Genomic DNA, 19,679 nt, shown 5'->3' with positions numbered 1-19,679 from the left:
CGGGAGTTGGTGATGGACAGGGAGGCTTGGTTTACTGCAGTTCAAGGGTCACAAAGAGTCGGACATGACTGAGCGACTGAACTGAACTGAACCAAAAAGCTCCCAGAAAACAATGTCCAGGACTTGAGGGTATCATATGTGATCCTATGAAACTATTTAAAATAACATCTATCCTTCTTAAACTATTCCAAAAAGTTGAAATTTAAATTTAAATTTTTTATTTAAATTTATTCTATCAGGCTATCTCTACACTGATATCAGTATGATAAAAAGATCCTACAGTAAATTACAGATCACTCTCTTGATGAATATGGTTGAAAAAAGTTTTCAAGAAAATATTAGCAGACAGAATTCAACAATATATAAAGTGTATCATAAATGATTATCACATAGCATTCTTCCAGAGATACAAGGGTGGTTAAAAATCCACAAATCAATCCACGTGATACACCACATTAAAAATAAGGAAGAGAAATAGAAGATTGTGTCAACAGATGTAGAAAAGCATTGACAAAATCTAACATTCATTCATGGTAAATACTCTCAGAAAAATGGGCATAGAGAAAATGCATCTCAACATAATAAAGGCCGTTTATGACAAACCAATAGAGGTGGATATCTGAAAGGGTTTTCCTCTAAAATCAGGACCAAGGGAAGGATGCTCACTCTTACCACTCTGGTTTAACACTGTTAAACAGTTTAATAGTTTAACAATGTTAAACCTAGCCACAGCATTTGGACAAAAATGTAATAGGGAACATCCACACCTAAGAGAAGAAATGACACTGTCACTACTATAGAGAAATGATACTTTATATACAAAACCCTAATATCTCCACCAGAAAACTAACTAATGAATTCAGTACACACACACACACACACACACAAACACACACACAATGGAGTATTCCTCAACCCTTAAGAATAAAGTTTTGCTGCTTCTAACATAGATGGACCTGGATATCATTCTGTTTAGTGAATTAAGACAGACAGAGAAAGACAAATGCTGTATATTATCACCTGACATATGCAATCTAAAACTAGTACAAATGGATGAAAATAATGCAGTAGCAAAAGACTCTCGCACATAGGGAATAAACTAGTGTTTACCAGTGAGGAGAGAAAGTGGGAAGGGGCAAGACAGAGTAAAGATTCAGAAGTACACACTACTATGTGTAAAATAAATAAACTACAAGAACATACTTTACAGCACAGTGAATACAGCCAATAGTTCATAATAGCTTTTAAAAAAATAACCTATATATTGAACCACAATGTTGTACCTCTGCCACTACTATAACACTGTAAATCAACTATAATTCAATGAAAAATTTAGCATATAAGAGTTCTGCATTGTGACATGGGGTTGTAATGGCAGTCATATTACAATATTTATGTGTAACGAATTACCAAATCTTTCATCTTAAATTTACACAATGTTATATGTCAAATAAATTTCAGTTTAAAAATCCACTGAAATATAGTTTTCTTTCAGTCTGTTTTTTTATTGTACTTCACTTCAAACTGCTCATTTCTACATGAAAATATTTTAATATGCTAATCTCCCTGCAAGACTCTTTCTAATAAATACTGCCATCTCTCATAACAATGTTAACTATAAACTTGTAACTGGCTCCCAAACTCTTACCTGATTTTACCTTCGAGTGCTAACCAGTGTATTCTTTATTCTGTGAGGATATTAGTTTCTTCAGGTTTATTTCTGACTACTGTACACACTGATCCATTTTCTTGTACACTTTTATCTATAATTCCATGCCTACTTCATTTCTGGGAAATTCATTTTGTTAGACTGAAAGTAAAACATTTGAACACTTTATAATATGCACATCATTTCAAGACCTGCTGTTTATGGCACAAATCTGAACTTTTCTACAAGAAAACTTCATTGATGTATTCATATTTCATTACAGTATATTTCAATTGGTCTTTATATTGAAGAAGATGCTTGGCATGACTGGTATAATATTATCTTGAGATTAAAATTTTTAATTAGGATTCTGAGGGTGAATAAATGAACTCGCAACTGATCATTATAGAAATAAATAAAATTCACACTTTTCTCATAATAGTGGAGGACCTTGCATTTCTTATCCAGGCAAAGTAGAGCCTTTGTACACTGGAGTTATGGCTTATGAGCAGAAAGGGGCTGACAGTTGGGAAGCAGGCTGCAATGATTATAGTGATGTCCACAAGGAACCGGCTGGGTGGATCAAAAAGAGCCAAAAGAACTTGACAGATGGAGGAAAGAATATAAAAGTAGACAAAGGTGCTCCCGAGGAGAAGGATGAATTTAGAAGCTCTGGATTCAGGGCAGGACCTGGAGGAGGCATCAGTCCTACGAATGTGCTGGACCTGCTGCTTATGTCTGTACAGGATGAGAACCATGGAGCCGCCGGCCCAGAGCGTGACCCCCAAACATAAAATATCAGGGAGCAACAGCAATGCTGCACAGAAGGCGTCTATGGTTTTTCTACTCCTCTGGTCAGTAAGAATAGTAGAACAGTATCCAAAATCTTTATTGCTTGTGTTTTCTGTCACTCCATTTGCTATGTATATAGATAGGGAAAATGGCATTTACCAGCATTTGCAGGATCCAACACAGGAAAATAGAGCGAACATTGTACTTGGGAGCTGTTACTTTCAGCGCTGCCCACCTGGAGTTCCATCACCTGAAAGACACTCAAGAGGCAGATGCTACTGATGGACACTCCCCGCCCCAGTCTGTGCAGAAAGAAGAGAAGTTTGCAGCCAACATCACTGCGGATATGCTTCCACCCAAAGACTGCCATTGTGTGTGGGACTCCTTTAGAGAGGAGGACCAAGGAGTTGGCCACAATCAGGTGCTTAAGGATCAGGTCTGTGGACCTTAACCTGTAACCCATGAAGTGAAGGACGATATAACTGCAAAGGAGTGAGAAATTCCCCAGAATTCCAACCACAGTCTGTGTTAAGATGATCATGCCTATTATGAGAAAGCTGCTGGCCATCCTCTCAGCTCACAGTCACTGGTACTTGTCTCGTGAGTTAGTGTTTGTATGGGAACATCAGGCATGAGCTGCACGCATCATGTCTGTTGAAATCCAATATTCTCCACTTATGCTCAGGTCCCACTTGGAAAATTTTGCTTTATGCTTTTCTGCTACTAGTGGCCTTAAAAGGGTTTAATGTATAACACTGAAAGAGCACTTAAAATGCAGAATTACTTGCTGAAGGCACTCCATGGTATCACTTCATTCTTCACAAATCCACGAGCCTGGGATTTCTGTGACTGCAATTTTTTCAGGGAAAGGTAACACAAAGGTTCCGTATTTGTTGAGATCTGCTGCACAGGGCAGAGCGAGGACTTTAGAAACTCATTATGCTGGTCAAGAGAGTACACTGAACTACCAGCTCTGCCGAAAACCAGTGAGTTGTATTCAAATAATAATCCATACCTATGCTTAGTTTTTATTTCACAACTTCTTAATTTGATTTTCGACTGATGGTCTTTTATGTTTTCATTATAAGAAGATTCCCTTTTTGTAAAGCTTTATTCTGTAAGGCACTATGTACTATGTGTTAGGTTTTAGATACCTTAATACATATACATGGACTGCTGGTAGTAGAATATGGCATATGGCAAGAACCTGCCCAAGATTATGTAATGTCATGAAGATGAGAATGGCTCAGTATTGGGATGGTATTAGGATGTTTTTATGTCTGAAAAGCAGGTACAATACACCCATCACAGGAATTATTGCATAAGCACAAGTAACATCTAAACTTTCAGCCATAAATACTAATACATGATAAAAGAGGGTAAGCAAAAACTGAATTATTATTGTTTTCAATTCATATACTTATCTATTTGTTAATTCCAGAGCTAAACAAAAATAGCAACAAAGAAATAAGATTTGTGCATGCCACTGACATACCAGACATATATATATATATATATATATAATAGCATCTGCAAGGCATGTATTCTTGTGCATTTTATAAATTCAGAGACTGGATTTTTGGATTGATAGTAGCCTATTTAAAAACAAAAAAAAATCAACATGCTAGGAGACCACCAGCTGCTGCCTCTAACTTGCCATTACCGCATCAACTCTTCTTTAAATCTAAGAACAACAATAAGCTCACCAGAATTAACACACTACAGAGGTTTTCAGTAGAGGCAAAGTTACTGTCTACACTAATTGCATCAGACATCCAGGACTGGAGCAACCCTTTCTATTCAAGTTGTTTACATTTAGATACACTTTCTGCACAGATTAGATGATTTTTTCAGATCCATCATACATTTTATTGCAAACCTGTAAGCATTAGTGGTCAACTTCTAGTCATCCTGAACATGGAGTCTATAATTCCTGTAAGGTAGACTCAAAAGCAGATTGATTTTACAAATGTATTTTACCACTTAAATACAATTTTTTTAGGTTGAGAAAAATATCTTTATGGGAATTGTGTCACGTGTGCAGTTTCATTCCTTGTCTAGAAAAGGCTTTGATGGACATGAAAAATCCAAGAGCTTTAACTCAGTGAGAAGCAAAGCTTTTTTCAGTATAGTTATCAAATAGCTTAAATATTACCAAATGATAGACCATACACTTATTTACGAATGACGTTTCCCCAATGTGGACTAGCATCCTTCTCATCACAAATATTTTTAAGCACCTTAAAAATCAGGTTTTGCTGTAACTTGGATTGAGTTGCAACGGAAACTGTCAGAGGATTATATTTTATTGCATGAAGGCTCTTTAGAGATTGCTGTGGGCTCTAGAAACCAATCTCTCAATATTAGCTCAGCTCACGCCTCAGACTTACTCCACCTTTCTGCCTGCTGTTGGCACTGAATCAAGTTACTACACAGAATATTGCCTTTGTCTGATATGATCTCTTCTCCAGACTCTTGATGTGACTTTCTCTTACAAACGCTGCTGCTTAGAATGAGATGGAAAACACTTACCTGACACCTTCCTACTGTCAGAAGAGGGGGCTTCCTGGTGGTCATTATACCCAGTGTCTGTGTGGGAGGGAGGCAGCTGGATCCTGATATATGGGTTTGAGATGCTGTGTCCTCCCCCTTTCTCCCATCAAAGCTCCAATTATCATTTCACCTGCAGCAGTAATGGGAGTGCAGGCCTAGGACCTCAGAACACTTCTGGAAACTTCTCTCTCAGTTGTTAATTACTGGAAACAATTACAAGTTTCTAGATAGCACCCTTAGGAGACTAAAAGAGGGTTTCCAAGAGCCTTCTTAATTTCCATGATCCCTGAAGGCAGACAGGGTCTCACACTGAGGAAAGCTGGACTTTCTGAAGTCACACACATAAAGGACTGGCATAAACTGTGTGTCCCTCTGCATTCTGTACTTCCCTGAGATGTTCCTCTACCTTGAAACTAGTGCTCTCCTAATCTTCAGACCATTAAACTGAATGATCAATTAAAATGCTGTTAGAGAAATGGAAAGGGACAAAATACCTGGGGAAAACATTTGAAGAGACACAAGTAAAAGGAAGAACAGGACACATCACTCATGATAGAAAATGTCAGCACAAATCAGAGCCAATTAATTGGATGACTTGCATAAATCAATGCCGATCAATATAGAGATGTTGAAGGAAAATTTACTTTATGATTATTGACTTCCATTAGCAATTAGAATCAGACACAGAACAATATGAGGCTTCCCTAGTAGCTGAAACGGCAAAGCATCTGCTGCAATGCAAGTTCCATCCCTGGGTTGGCAAGATCCCCTGGAGATGGAAATGGCAACCCACTACAGTATTCTTGCCTTGAGAATTCCATGAGCAGAGGAGCCTGGTGGGCTACAGTCCATGGGGTCGCAAAGAGTCAGACATGACTGAGTGACTGACACACAACAGAACAATATACATGGGAAAAAATGAGAAAGTTCAAAATGAGTGTCTCACAAATAAGCACTTAGTTCTGATGGCTCAACAGACAGACTCTACCATTCTTGTAAATATCAAATGAACCAATGCTCAATTACTTCATTCAAAGAGATAAAATAGTTACCACAGTGCTCTACATTAATTAATTAATTATGCTATTTTTCCAGAATGAGCACTTGATACTCTGATAATTAAGAAATATAAATTAGGAGTTGCAGGAAATGTGGTTTTTCACATAAATACATTTACATTTGATGCAGTGTCACGATGTAATCACTGCCGATTTTCAAGTTAGGGGTTTAGAGCCACATTTGGTGGGCAACCAAGTCTGCACACAACCTCATTTAAGTACTTACAGGCAGATGCGAACACCCATGTGCATTAATACTCACATACTTATGTATATAGTACTTACACAATTATAGTTTAAAACGCACAAACATTTGTGCACATGCTCACCACACACAAACTCACATCATATTCCTAAACACACGACACATATTCCTATGAACTCACACGGTCACGTTCACCTTCATAAAATCAACTTACATGGTCTCTGTGTATCTCTGGATGATGATTTCATATACAGAAGAACAGGTGTATCTCCAGACTTCTGGATGCAGGAAAATGGCATCCTTTCCTCTGCTTGTAATCCTTTCACCCTGCAACAATCCACAGACAATATTTGCTATAAGCTGCCTTAAAGTTGGGCTTCCCTGGTGGCTCAGCTGGTAAAGAATATGCCTGCAATGTGGGAGACCTGCATTTCATCCCTGGATTCGGAAGATCCCCTGGAGAAGGGAACAGCTACCCACTCCAGTATTCCGGCCTGGAGAATTCCATGGACTTTAGAGTCCATGTGAGCATTACCTACTCACGGGTCAGGGGTAAGAAAGATAGCGTGTTTCAGGACATAACAGTGAACAGGTATGTATTCATCCCCAAATAAAACCATGGTGGGGAAAGCCTGGAGTGAAGGCATAAAGTCTGTATGGAAACACAGAAGACCCTGAACAGCCAAAACAATCTTGACAAGGAAAAACAAAGCTGTAGCTATCTTGCTCCCAATTTCAAACTACACTATAAAACTATAGGCATCAAAACAGTGTGGTACTGACACAAGATCAAGGGACACATAGATCAATCGAACAGAATAAATAGAACAGAAGTGAATCTACACTTAATGGTCAATTTCTCTATGACAAAGGAGACAAGTGGATACAGTAAGGCAAAGACAGCCTCTCCAATAGATGGTGTTGGGAAACTGGACAGCTACATGCAAAACAATCAAACTGGAATCGTTTCTTATATCATATACAAAAATAAACTGGTATATACATACAATGGAATATTATTTACGCTTAAAGAGGAGGAAATAATGATATATGCCACAACATGGATAAACTTTGAGAATATTATATAAAGTGAAATAAGCCAGTCACAAAAAGACAAGCACAGTATGATTCCATTTTTATGCGATATCTATCGTAGTAAAAATCACAGCAATAGAAGCAGGAAGGCAGTTGTTAGGGTACTGAGAAAGGAGAGATGGGTAGTTACTGTTTCAGTTTTGCAAGCTGAAACGAATTCTCTATCTTGCTTTCTATCTTCTCTTTTCATGAGTAGGAGCACTTAACTTCAATACAAGCTCATTTGTCATATCCTCCTTTATACTTGATATTTTTGCTCTGTTTAAGAACAGTCTTTTCCTATGAGAGCTCAGAAATGTTCTCTGTTTTCCTCTAAAAACAACATTTTATATCTTTAAAATTTACATCAGCAAATTATTCAGAATAATTTGTGATATATGTCAGTAGTAACTTGTCTCTTTACGCTTCAAGATAACCCACTTCCATTTCTTCTGAAAATGCTGTGCTTGCCTTGCTTTTTGTTTGCTGTCGTCTATCGTTGCCTCATCCAGTTTGACATCGCCTCACCCTTGGAGCTGGTTTTCTGTCAGACTTCCTGGTGACCCCATCTCTTCTTGTCTCTTCCAATATTTACAACTCCAGTGTGCCACACAGTCAAGTTTAGTCTTGGGACCAGAAAGCTTCAGTGGGCCTTTTTGTTTAGAAGGTTAATTAGGCTCACGTTTTAAAGGGAACGTTGCACGGCGCTGAGAGACAAGTTTTGCTCTCTTAAGTTTCTTCACAGCTTGTGTCAGCTTCTGTCATAAATTATCTTTTCAAGAACTTTTCAAACAACAATCAGCTTCAGATAATGTCTACAGTGTATTCTCCAAGGAAAGGGACAGGTTAATTACTTGATCAGCATAATAAAAATAATGCCTTCCGCTGAGGCAAAATTTGGGCGGGTTTGTTTGTGACCAACATTAAAATATTTGGATTTCTTAGCCTTCACACCTGCACTTGCGATGTAAACCTATTATGTGTATCGTATCCACCTGGGCCTCTTTTATCACCTCTGAGAAGGCTGATACAGTCAAAGAGAACAAATGAAAGCACAAAGCTCTTGCTGTTCTCATGTCATGAACAATAAAACCTGTCTTCTCAGACCCAGGAGTCTCATGCCTTCTGACAGCATCCATGAAGTTGACAGGATAATTTGTTACCTTGCATGTAGGATAAAATCCAAGACATTTCTTCACATTCTTCAATAGTCATGATGATAAGGATGTGATGCTGAGAGAGACATGACTTTCTCAAAGAGAAAATTACAAAGATCTCACACAATCCTGGTTAGGGGATACGAGAATGCTTCCTGGAACAAGTGGAAATCCTCTTACCCAAGTTCTGGGCCATGTGGGAAAAGGACAGTTCTTTCAACAAATGAGGCTGGGAAAATTGGATATCCACATGCAAAAGAAGGAAGTTGGACCCTTACTTAACACTACATAGAAAAATTAACTCAAAATGGATCAAAGACCTAAATGTAAGATCTAAAACAATAAAATTCTTAGAAGAAAATACAGGGGAAAATTCACAACATTAGACTTGGCAATGATTTCTTTGGATTTGACACGAAAGGCACATGTAACACACACTGAACCTCCTAAGATCTAAAAAGCTCTTGTGTATCAAAGACAGAATCATCAGAGTAAAAAAAGAATTCACTGAATAAGAGAAAACATTTGTAAATCATATACCTGATAAGACATTAATACCCAAAATATGGAGAAAATTCTTAAACAAAAAACAACCGAGAAATAACCCAATTCAGGACTTGGGAAAGCCGTTTCTCCATAGAAGATATACAGATGACAAATAAGCACATGAAAAGATGATCAACATCACTATCCATTAGGGGAATGCAAATCAAAACTACAGCGAAATGCCATCTTGCAGCCATTAAGATAGCTACTATCAAAACAATAGAAGACAACAAGTGATGACAAGAATGTGGAGAAATTGGAATTCTATGCACTGTTGGGCAGAAAGGTAAGATGGCACAGTCATTGGAAAACAGGATGGCAGCTCCTCGGGAAATCAAAAACAGAATAACTATGTGATCGAGCAATTCTACTTCTGGGTATCTATACCAAAGAATCAGAAGCAGGGTCCCAAACAGATGTTTGATAGCTAAAACATGGAAACAATGCAACAGTTCATCACCAGGTAGGCAGATAAGTAAAATACAGTATAGACATAAAATCTAAAAGAAAGGAAATTCTGCAATATAATGCAATGGAAATGAAACTTGAGAAATGTGAACAATAAAGGAAAATCTCACTAAAATGTTGTTGGGTGACCAGCAGGGGGAGCCCTCACACATGTACCGCTGGATCGCAATACAGATCCCAGCAAGAAAGAGATGTTTGTTACCTTGCGTTTTCTGGCAGGAAGTGACACTACTTGACTACTACCACTAGCAACAGGAAGCCAGACAACAGCTCAACCAATGAGAGACTGTCACAACGCAATGAAAAGCCACTGCACTTTGAACTCTCAGTTTCCTCCGAAGGACTTTTTGTTTATAACAGCCCCTCCCAACTGCCTCTTCTCCTCTATAAAAGTTCACTCTTACTCGCTTTACTGGATTTCTATGTGTTTCACCAGAGTTTGCTTGTCCCAAATTGCAATTCTCTGCTGCTCCTGCATAAACCCACTTGTCTGGTAAAATGCTGTTCTGTTGTTTTCGGTTAACAAGGGCGTTAAGCTAGGAGAAATAGACCAATCACAAAAGGACAAATACTGTATGATTCCACGTATGTGAGATACTTAACAGCAGTCAAAATCATAAGAGACAGAAAGTAGAGCACTAGGTTCCGGGGACTGGGGGAAGGGGAAAGTGTAAAGTTAATGAATTGTTGTTTAATGGGCATAGAGTTTCAGTTTTACAAGATGAAATGAATTATGGAGCTGGATATGGTGATGTTTGCATAACATTATGGATATATTTAATACCACTTATCTGCACAATTTAAATCGTTAAGATGGTAAATTGTATGAGTATTTTTACTATGATTTTTCAAACCTCAAAAAAAAAAAAATTCAGGGACTTGTCAAAAAAAAAAAAAAAATCTAGTAAAGACATGATTTTGAGCAAACTCCGGGAGATAGTGAAGGATAGGGAAGCCTGGCATGCTGAAGTCCATGGGGTCACAAAGAGTCAGACACAACTGAGAAACTGAACAACAGTAAAGACCCACCCCCAGGACCTGGCTCCAGAGACCCTTCCCTCTGCTCCCTCAAGATTTTAAACATCACATATTTGTGGATGTGTGGGGTTACAGGCGTGGTAGAGCTGGGTCCCCCACCCCCACCCCCACCCCCACCCCCCTAGCCTCCAAAAAAGAAAAGGAGCTCCATGTGTTGCAAAATTAGAAACTAGAAGTTTGAGTTGGGTAGACTCTGACTTCAGAAGGGTGGAGGGAAACCTGTGACTCTGATATTCCTCATGGTGTGTAGCTGCCCCCTGCCCCAGTGGAGGCTGAGGACTGGAATCTACTCCCCACCCTAGAGCTTAGCCTTAAAGGAAATGAAGAGCAGTTCCCGTTCTGCTGTTCCCCTACCCTGTGGGTATATAACCTAGAATATTGGTGAAAACAGACCTTCCAGCTCCAAGTGTGGGGAAGCAGGAGAGCTATTAAGAACCCCACCGTGGGCCTTGTTCAGCTCCTTGTCCCAGATGAAAAGTGTTGAGAAGTTTCTGCACTTCCTTCCTGTCTCAACCTAGAGTCTGGGCAAACAGTTCTGTGAGAAGGGTAACGATGCATGCACGAGTCTGCAGTAGCCCCACTATTTGACAGTTGGACCCCGGCCAGAAGAAGGAGCACAGAGCAGGCGTTCAAAAACTGGAGGGTAAAGGAGATGTGCTTTTTGCGGACTTGGACAAGAGATATTTTCCTGTGTTTGAGCAGCACCCAGGTCTCTCTCCAGCCACTGGATAGAAGTGGCTTCCAAGCTAGGGACATCAAAGTTGAGCCCTGACGTGGGCAAGTTCTCCCCTTGCCCTCTCTCTACAAGGCAGTGCAACTCCAAAGAGGCTCAGGGTCAGGGGTGTTTTCCCAGAATCAGAGGCACTGTTGTTGTTGAAGTTTAGAAAATGTCATCAGTGTCCAGGAGAAGTAATACTGGAATGGTATTAGATGGAGGTCTGATCTGGAGATATATATGTGTGTGTGTGTGTATTATTTATATACATAAATATTTATATTTTTAAGGTGGATACCAGGAAGAGCAAGTAAAGCCTAAGTAAACGTCAGGATCTGTCTTCTGATGTTACCCTGTTGGAGACAATATGAACTTGACCCTGACATCTCCCCCTTGGTGGCACCGTGGGAAAGAGGAGACCCTCCCCGTGCAGACTACATGCCTGTCATGATGACTTCACTGTGGGGTAAAGAAGTCCTCCAGTAGTGGTGGGAGTGCTCATGAGGTAACACATGCTGCCTTAGGGGAAAATGAGGCAGACAGTGAGAAAGAGGCTGAGGCAGAATGCCTAGGAAATGAACAAAGGGGGGGCAACGAACAGCCAGCCTGGTGGTAATGAATGGAAACACCCCCATCTTCATCTTCACCATCCACTCACACACACTACAGGATCCAGGGGCCAGGTCCCTGTGGCTCCACGATAAACTCCAGACCACACGGATGCATCCCTGTCAGACTGTGTGCGGAACTTGTCTTTGAGCACAAAGATGTGAGAGATGTCTTCAGGCCTGTCATCACTCATTTGGGAAAATGAACCTGGTACCTTCCATCCATACCTGATGATAGTACGCAAGATCTTGTCCTTCACCTGGACAATTTGCACATCAGGAACACAGTGTCCTCGTGTGGCCCTTATCTGCTTGGGCAGCCATGGTAATTCTCCAGCGCCTGTGGGCTGTCGCTTCAGTCATGTCTGAGATACCATGGACTGTAGCCCGTCAAGTCTCCTCTGTCCATGGGGTTCTCCAGGCAAGAATACTGGAGTGGCTTCCCATGCCCATCTGCAGAGGATCTTCCTGATGCAGGGATCAAAACTCCGTCTCCATGTCTCCTGCCTTGCAGGTGGATTATTTACCCACTGAGCCACCCACGATAACTGCATCTCATGCACCACAGGCAGACCTCCTGAGAGCACAGTGATTCTGGGGCTCTGCTAGAACCTCTACTCTGACCATTCAAGTTAAAGCAGCCAAAGGTACCAAATGGCTCCCCAAAATCATCCACTTTCAGGTCATCTAGTTTGAAGTAGTTGGAGGGCTGAATGGAGAAGCTAGTGGTTAAAAAAAAGAAGTTCCAGCCAAAGTGGAGTCATCAAATAGGGAGACAATGTTAGTGTGGCGGTTCTCATGAACAGTGTCATGGGAGAGATGAGTGATGCACCATTGCTGGTTTGGGCCTGCAGGGGATGAGAAATTAGGGCCATGTTGTTCATCCCAGCTCCACCCTGGTCTTCACTCTGTCGGGATCAAGGACCTGGAGTAGCAAATTGCAGCTTTTAAAGAAAGGGTCAGGCTTACACAGCAAGCATACCTGTGGGCTGGGGTGCTGCTCATAGCAATACACTTATCACCACGCATTTTATTCTCCCAACATGAAGTTCACAGAAGCCAAGTCACCCTCCAGGTGGAAAAGATAGAACTGAAGAACTTGGAGGATGGACCCCTCAATCAGTGACCTTTTCCACATACCCCATGGCTGAAGCAATTCTCAAGTGTGACTAGGTGGGTGAGACGGGCCATGTGACCAACCTCAGGTCACATTAAGTGGGAAATTTATTCCAAAACATGAGCCATAAAGAATATGTTAAGCTACATTCAGTAGTATTTGTAAATTTGTTAGTCATTCTGGAACTATTACAGGTGTTCTATGTGCCTTCCTGATATATGGAATGTGTAACTAACATACAATTTACTTGTGATACTTTTATATCTTATATATTTCATTAAAAACTAAGACTTCCAGCATACAAGACAAAAGAAGTATTCTAAATATAAAATCAAACAGGTCTGGGCTGTGGTCAGACATTCTGCACTTCTAACAAGCAAGCTTCTGAGGGCAGCTGAGGCTGTTGGTCCAATGTGGGCACTGAGTATCAAGATTCTAAGGTTCTCACATTAACCATGAGGGTGAAGGCCTTGATGTTAGACTTTAATGTGTTGGTTATGCGTGTGGTAATTTCTAGGGCAGAAGTTCTCAGCCAGGAGGGATTTTGCCTTCTACTGTGTATGCCATGCTGGAGACATTTCTGTTCACGGAGAAGGGGTGGTGCTGTGACTGCTGGCTAGTGAGTGGATGCTAGGGATGCTGACAAACTTCCTAAAGCACAGCCTCCACAAGAAACTATCCAGCTGAAAACCTCAGTAAGTACTCAGGTGGGGAAATACTGCACTAGGGGAACTTCTAAAAGCAAGCAGAGTCAGTGGATTCCAAACCAGAAGAGGAGAGAAATGAATTAGTAAAATAAATCCTAAGTCAATCAGCAAAGAGGTGATTAGAAAAAGAAACATAGAAGAACAGAAGAAATAGAAAGCATACAGGGAGGCAGCAGTTTCAGGTGCAAATATATCCGTTTAGCATATTAAGTATATAACTGGAATTATCAGTTAACAAAGATCGTCAGACTAGATATTCCAAAAATGTGCCATTTATAATTGCTATATATAAAACCTAAGGATGCAGAAAGTTTTAAAGTAAAAGGATGGGAAAAGTATGGCATGAAAATACTAATCAAAAGAAGCTGATGCATCTATATTAATTTCAGAGAAACAAGGCTTGACATGAAAAGGTCTCGCTCGGTATAAAGAGGCAGTTTTATAATGATAAAAGACTGAATTCACCAAAAATACACAATGTCTTCATTTTATGCCTCTATAAACATGGCTTCAAAATATATAATGCAAAAACAAAACAGGAAGAACGGGCAATTCTAGAATTAATTAAAAGTGGGAGTTAAGCAATTTCCTCAGTATTAATTTGCTAAAAGCTGAATTAACTTAGAAATGAACAGCAGGTCTGCCTACCACAAACAATAAACCTGGCCTTTTGGACTTTGCAGAATGTTGCTCCCATTGCTGACTACACCTCTTAAAGACACAAAGGGATTTACAAAACTCGACCACATATTGGGCCCAAAGTAAGTCTTGGCTGTAATCAAAGGATTTTTTAAAATACCAAACATATCCTCTAATTACAGTGCAATGAAGATAGAAATTGATAGCGAATGTGTTACAAAGTCTTCTTGAAAACAGCACTTGAAACAGTCATCCCTCAGTATATGCAGGTTCACCCCAGAATGATCCATGAATACCAAAATCCATGTATGCTTAAGCCCCTTACATTTAACAATTGCACACAACCTACACACATCCTCTTGTATACTCTAAATCATCTCTAGATTACTTATAATACCTACTGAAATGTAAATGACTCAATGGATATGAGTTTGTGCAAACCCAAGGAGACAGTGAAGTACAGGGAAGCCTGGTGTGCTGCAGTCCACGGGGTTGCAGAGTTGGACACGACCGAGCGACTGAACAATAAATGTGGCAAGTACAAGTTCTGATGTTTGAAACTTTCTGGAATTTTTTTTCCAAATATTTTTGACCCAAGGGTATGGAGGGCCAATGGGGGTGTAAATAACTTTGTGGAGAGGAGAGAAAACAATTCTATTTGATTCTTACAAATCCACTTACCTAGACCAGGGTAGCCAGATAGGGCTTGGTGATGATTGCTTTTCATACAGACCATAAAACTCACCTTCTTATAGGGCACAACTGCATAGGTGTTGTATATTTATCAAGTGGGGGAACCATCTCCACTAACTCCAGGACATTTCATCACCTCCAGAAGAAACCTGATACCCATTAAGGAGTCACTGTCCATTGCCCGTCCCTGACCCCTGACCTCAGCTACTTTGTCTCCAGAGATTTACCTATGTGGACATGTCCTGTAAATTAAAGCACACATCAGCCTTTTGTGTGTGCCTCCTTTAGCCCAGCACAATCTTTTTTTTTTTTTCCAGGTTCCAACATGTTGTCGCACATGTCAGTACTTCACTTATTTTTATAGCTAGGAAATATCCATTATATACATACATTTACCCATTCATCAGTTGATAAACATTTGAACGGGTTCCACATTTTGACTTGTGAACAATCTTACCGACATTTGTGCACGAGCCTTTGCGTGGCCATGTTTGCAGTTCCCTCGGGAATATGCCTAGCAGTGGAATTGGCTTGGTAATGTTTTCCGAAGGGGGGTCACCATTTTACATCCTCATCAGCAGTATGAGGATTCCAGTACTCCCACAGCCTCACCAAACACCTGCTACCATCTGCAATAATAAAAATGATTTTCATGTTGATCCTGTATCCTGCCGTCTTGCTAAACATGTTTGCCTCTGTGCTGTGCAGAGTTGTGACCGACTCTCTGCGGCCCTGGGGACTGTAGCCTGCCAGGCTCCTCTACCTGTGCAGTTTTCCAGGCAAGAATACTGGAGTGGGTTGCCATTTCCTTCTCCAGGGGATCTGGCTGACCCAAGATCAAACCCACGTCTCTGAAGTCTTCTGCATTGGTAGGTGGATTCTTTACCACTAGCACCACCTGGGAAGCCCAAACAGAGGTAGCTTTCTTTTCTTAGTGGATTTGTTAGGATTTCTTATATATAAGATCATGTCACCTGCAAATAGTTTTACTTCTTCCTTTCCAATCTGCAAGCCTTTGCTTATCCTTGACTAAATATTCTGGCTAGAACATCCAGTATGGTCTGCAGAAGTGGCAAGAATGTTTTATTCCTGATCTTACATGGAAAACACTCAGTCTTTCATCTCTAAGTATTGTTAACTGTGCAGTTTGGGAGATGCCTTTGATCAGTTTAAGGAGCTTCCCTTCTATTCCTAGTTTGAGTGTTTTTAATCACAAAAAGGGGTTAGATTTTGCCAGATGCTTCTTCTGCATCAACTGAGATGATCATGTGGTTCTCCCTGCATTTTATTCTACTGACATGGTATATTACATTGACTTTCTTGACATTAAACTAACCTTTAATGTTTGAGATAAACTACATTTGGTCATGGTATACAATTCTTTTTATATGCTGCTGAATTCGGGTTGTCAGCATTTTTGGATCTATGTTTCTAAGAGATAAATGCTCTGTAGATTTCTTTCATTTTGGTGTTTTCATCTGGCTTTAGCTATCAGGGTAATATTGGCCTCAAAGTAAGCTGGGAAGTGCTTCCTCCCCTTCTGTTTTTGAAGGAGTTTGAGAACTGGTTATTAATTTTGCAAATGTTTTGGTAGAACACAGTGAATCCTTCAGGGCCTCTGCTTCTCTTTGTGGGTGGCTTTTACTATTAATTCAGTATATTCCATGTATTCCAAACACAAGGACATTTCTGCTGTACTTTCTATTCCACAGAAAAGGGATAAAAGTCCACACAGCAGTCTCAGTTAGCTTTTGTCAATAGAGCAGTTCAGGTCAGATCAGCTTCTGCCCCCAGTGATTCATATAAAAGAATTTCTACAACGTGCACCACAGCTCCTGCAGTGCGACTAAGCCAGCCATGGCCCACTGTCCTCATCTAACGTGTAGGGCCAGCTTCTGTCTTTGGCTGGGCTGAAGAGGCTCTTAAATTACCAGAGGAAACGGAGGCATTCCCTTTCCTCTGGGAGATTTGTGGGGTTCTGGTCTGGCCGCTCTGTAAGAGCCCACATCACACCCCCAACACACTCCGGAGCTGTCCTTCCGTCTGGAATACACAGCTGGGCAGGGGAGGCCTGATGACAGGCGTGTGCTGACACTTTGGATAGTCTGATGAGAACCAGGGACAGGAGAGACGGGCCTTCCTTCCGGCTGCTCTGTGTGTAATTTCCTGTGGGTTTGGAAAGGGGAAGGGGCATCAAGTCCACTTCCTCGATCCCTCTGCCCTCTGTCCTCGGCCACTGCCTAGCTGAGGTCTTCACCTCCAGGACCATCATCCCAGCCTCTTTCCTGGCTCCGGGCTTTGTTGACCCTGGAAAGATCTCCCCAAATCTTACTGGTCCCCATCCCTCAGGGCAAGTTCAAGCCCCTCACCCTGCTATTTAGAGGCTCCTCAGGATCTGACCCCTACACCCTTACTCCTCCACGCTCACTGTTCCGCTCGGTCTCACTTTCCCACTCAGCACACCGAATTACTTGTTCCCCTGACAAATGAGAAGGCAGGCCTTCCAGGTAGAGGATCACGGTACAGACAAAAGACTGGAGATGCTGAAGCATGTGTGGGTTTGCAGGAACCAAGAACGTTTCCCAGGGAGTGGGGGTTGCTGAGACTGGGAAGATCTGAATCCTGGGTGCCAAGGTGACTGCATCCTTCCCTTTACTCCCCTAATCCAGGTGTCACCAAATCCCAATCTGCCTCCTTGTGACTCTCATCACCCTCATTACCTGCCACTTCCCTCACTCCACTTGCTGCACCTCACTTACACCACAATTCTTTCAGGTTTCTTAGCATCATCCTGCCCTTCAATTCAGATGCTGTCACTACTTTGCCAAACCCCCCTGCAATTTCTTCTGCCTTCCAGGCTAAAGCTTCCATCTTCACCTCACTCCAAAATACACGCCCTGGAGTCAGCCTCATCTCCTTATGCTCTCGATGTCTCTGTGCATCAGCAGTGGAGCTCAGCTATCTCTGGACCACACATGTGAGGACTGTTACATCAGCAGTCTGCAAAGGACCACACTCAGCGCTCACATCTTGAGCAGCTCCTCCCACATTGACTCGGGCTTGGCCTTGTGACTTGACTTGGCCTGTGATGCAAGCAGAGGTTTAAAAGGCACTTGGAAACTGCGACTTGTTCTCTTAGAAACTGCTCTGGAGCCATCAGCCATTGAATAAAGAGGTCCAGCCACCCTGGAGCAGCCAAATGCTGGGAGTAGATACACCAGGCCTTGGCTGAGGGCCAGACTCGGGAGTGAAGAAGTCACTTTGAATGTCGCAAGAGTGAAGAAGTCACCTTGAACGTTGCAGCCCCAACAGACACCACACAGAGCAGAACCTTCCCAATGAGCCAAGCCCAGACTGCAGAATGATGAGGGATGATACGTTTCACTGTTTTAAGTCACTAAGTGTTGGGGGATGGGTTGAAAGGCAGGAAAATGTAAGTGGGACACCACGGATCATTATTGGCAGGCTGCTGGCTAAGCCAGAACATTCAACATCATGCTGCAAGTGATTGCACTACCCATGTCTCCACCCCATCAACTCCTCACTCACTCAGTCCTTCAAGTAGTTACATTTAGGAAGGCACAGGTATGTGTGTGTGAGGCAGCGGGGCGCAGAGAGCATTAGGCTGAGTTTAAACCACAGGCCCTGTCCTTAGGAAATGAATGTCAGCTAGCATGACGAAGAAGAGGATCTCCTTCGCCCTCATCCCCCAGGGTTTGATCTGCTCTAACAAAAAGTAGGGACTCAGTAACATGAGAGGTGAGCTGGTGAAAGCAACCTGCCACCAAACGCCAAGATCCCCGCCACCCTGCAAGGCCAGATTTCACTTGGGTGTCACGTCCTCTGTGAAACTTTACACATACCATCTGCATCGTCTGTTGCTCCTTCCCAGGGCTCTTTGGCACCTCCATCAGTTAAAATCTGGGTGACTTGCTAAGTGATGAAACCCCAAAGTAACTTATACGTTTAACTCTCCCAGGTGACGGGTAACCCGTGTGGGCCTCAACAGCATCAGGAACCCTGGGCTCTGCCCATCTTGTCCTGCTGTCTTGCTGGGCCTGCACTTCTCAGATCACTTCCTGGCCTGGGATGGCTGCACCCACTCCTCCCATCAGGTCCACATTCCAGAGCACAGGAAGGAGGGGGAAACATTATTTCCCCACTTAGGAACGCTTTCTAGACGATGCCCATGTCACTTCTGTTCACATATTACTGGTCCGAATTTAGCTGCAATGCCACACCAAATTTCAAGAGGCCCTGGGAAAATGCCTTGAATCCAGGCAACCATATGCCCAACTAAAAATACAGGTGTCTAATCAGTACTAAAGAAACAGGAGAACACGCTGAGAGAGAACCGGTTCTATCTAGCCACAGTCCCCAGCCTGCTCCCTGTTGCAGCCCTGATGACCCGAGAGCTCCTGGCCTGCTCCTCTCATGTGTCAGACATCATTACCCACTCTGTTATCAACTCACCTAAGTCTTCATTCCTGCTCCGCTCGATCTAGATTCTACTCTTACCCCCATTTTAGAGTCTTGCAATCTGAGACCGGGCAAGCTGCTCAAGGCCACACAGCTATTAACGGAAGGAACAAGGATCTAGATGCAGGCAGTCTGGTGCCAAGGCACCTGCTCTAACCACCACCACACACTCAGCCAACCTC

The 19,679-nt window shown here is 41.9% G+C and overlaps 1 pseudogene; it reads right to left on the bottom strand.

Annotated features, from left to right (window-relative positions):
* Positions 1-2,070: 2,070 nt before the first annotated feature.
* Positions 2,071-3,008, bottom strand: LOC136157598 (vomeronasal type-1 receptor 4-like; annotated as a pseudogene).
* Between the last annotated feature and the right edge of the window lie 16,671 nt (positions 3,009-19,679).

Source organism: Muntiacus reevesi, chromosome 2 (assembly GCF_963930625.1).
Source record: "Muntiacus reevesi chromosome 2, mMunRee1.1, whole genome shotgun sequence".
In the NCBI taxonomy this organism is placed as follows: Eukaryota; Metazoa; Chordata; class Mammalia; order Artiodactyla; family Cervidae; genus Muntiacus; species Muntiacus reevesi.
Note: the sequence above shows the minus strand (reverse complement) of the source record. Positions and strands in the feature narration are given on the sequence as shown.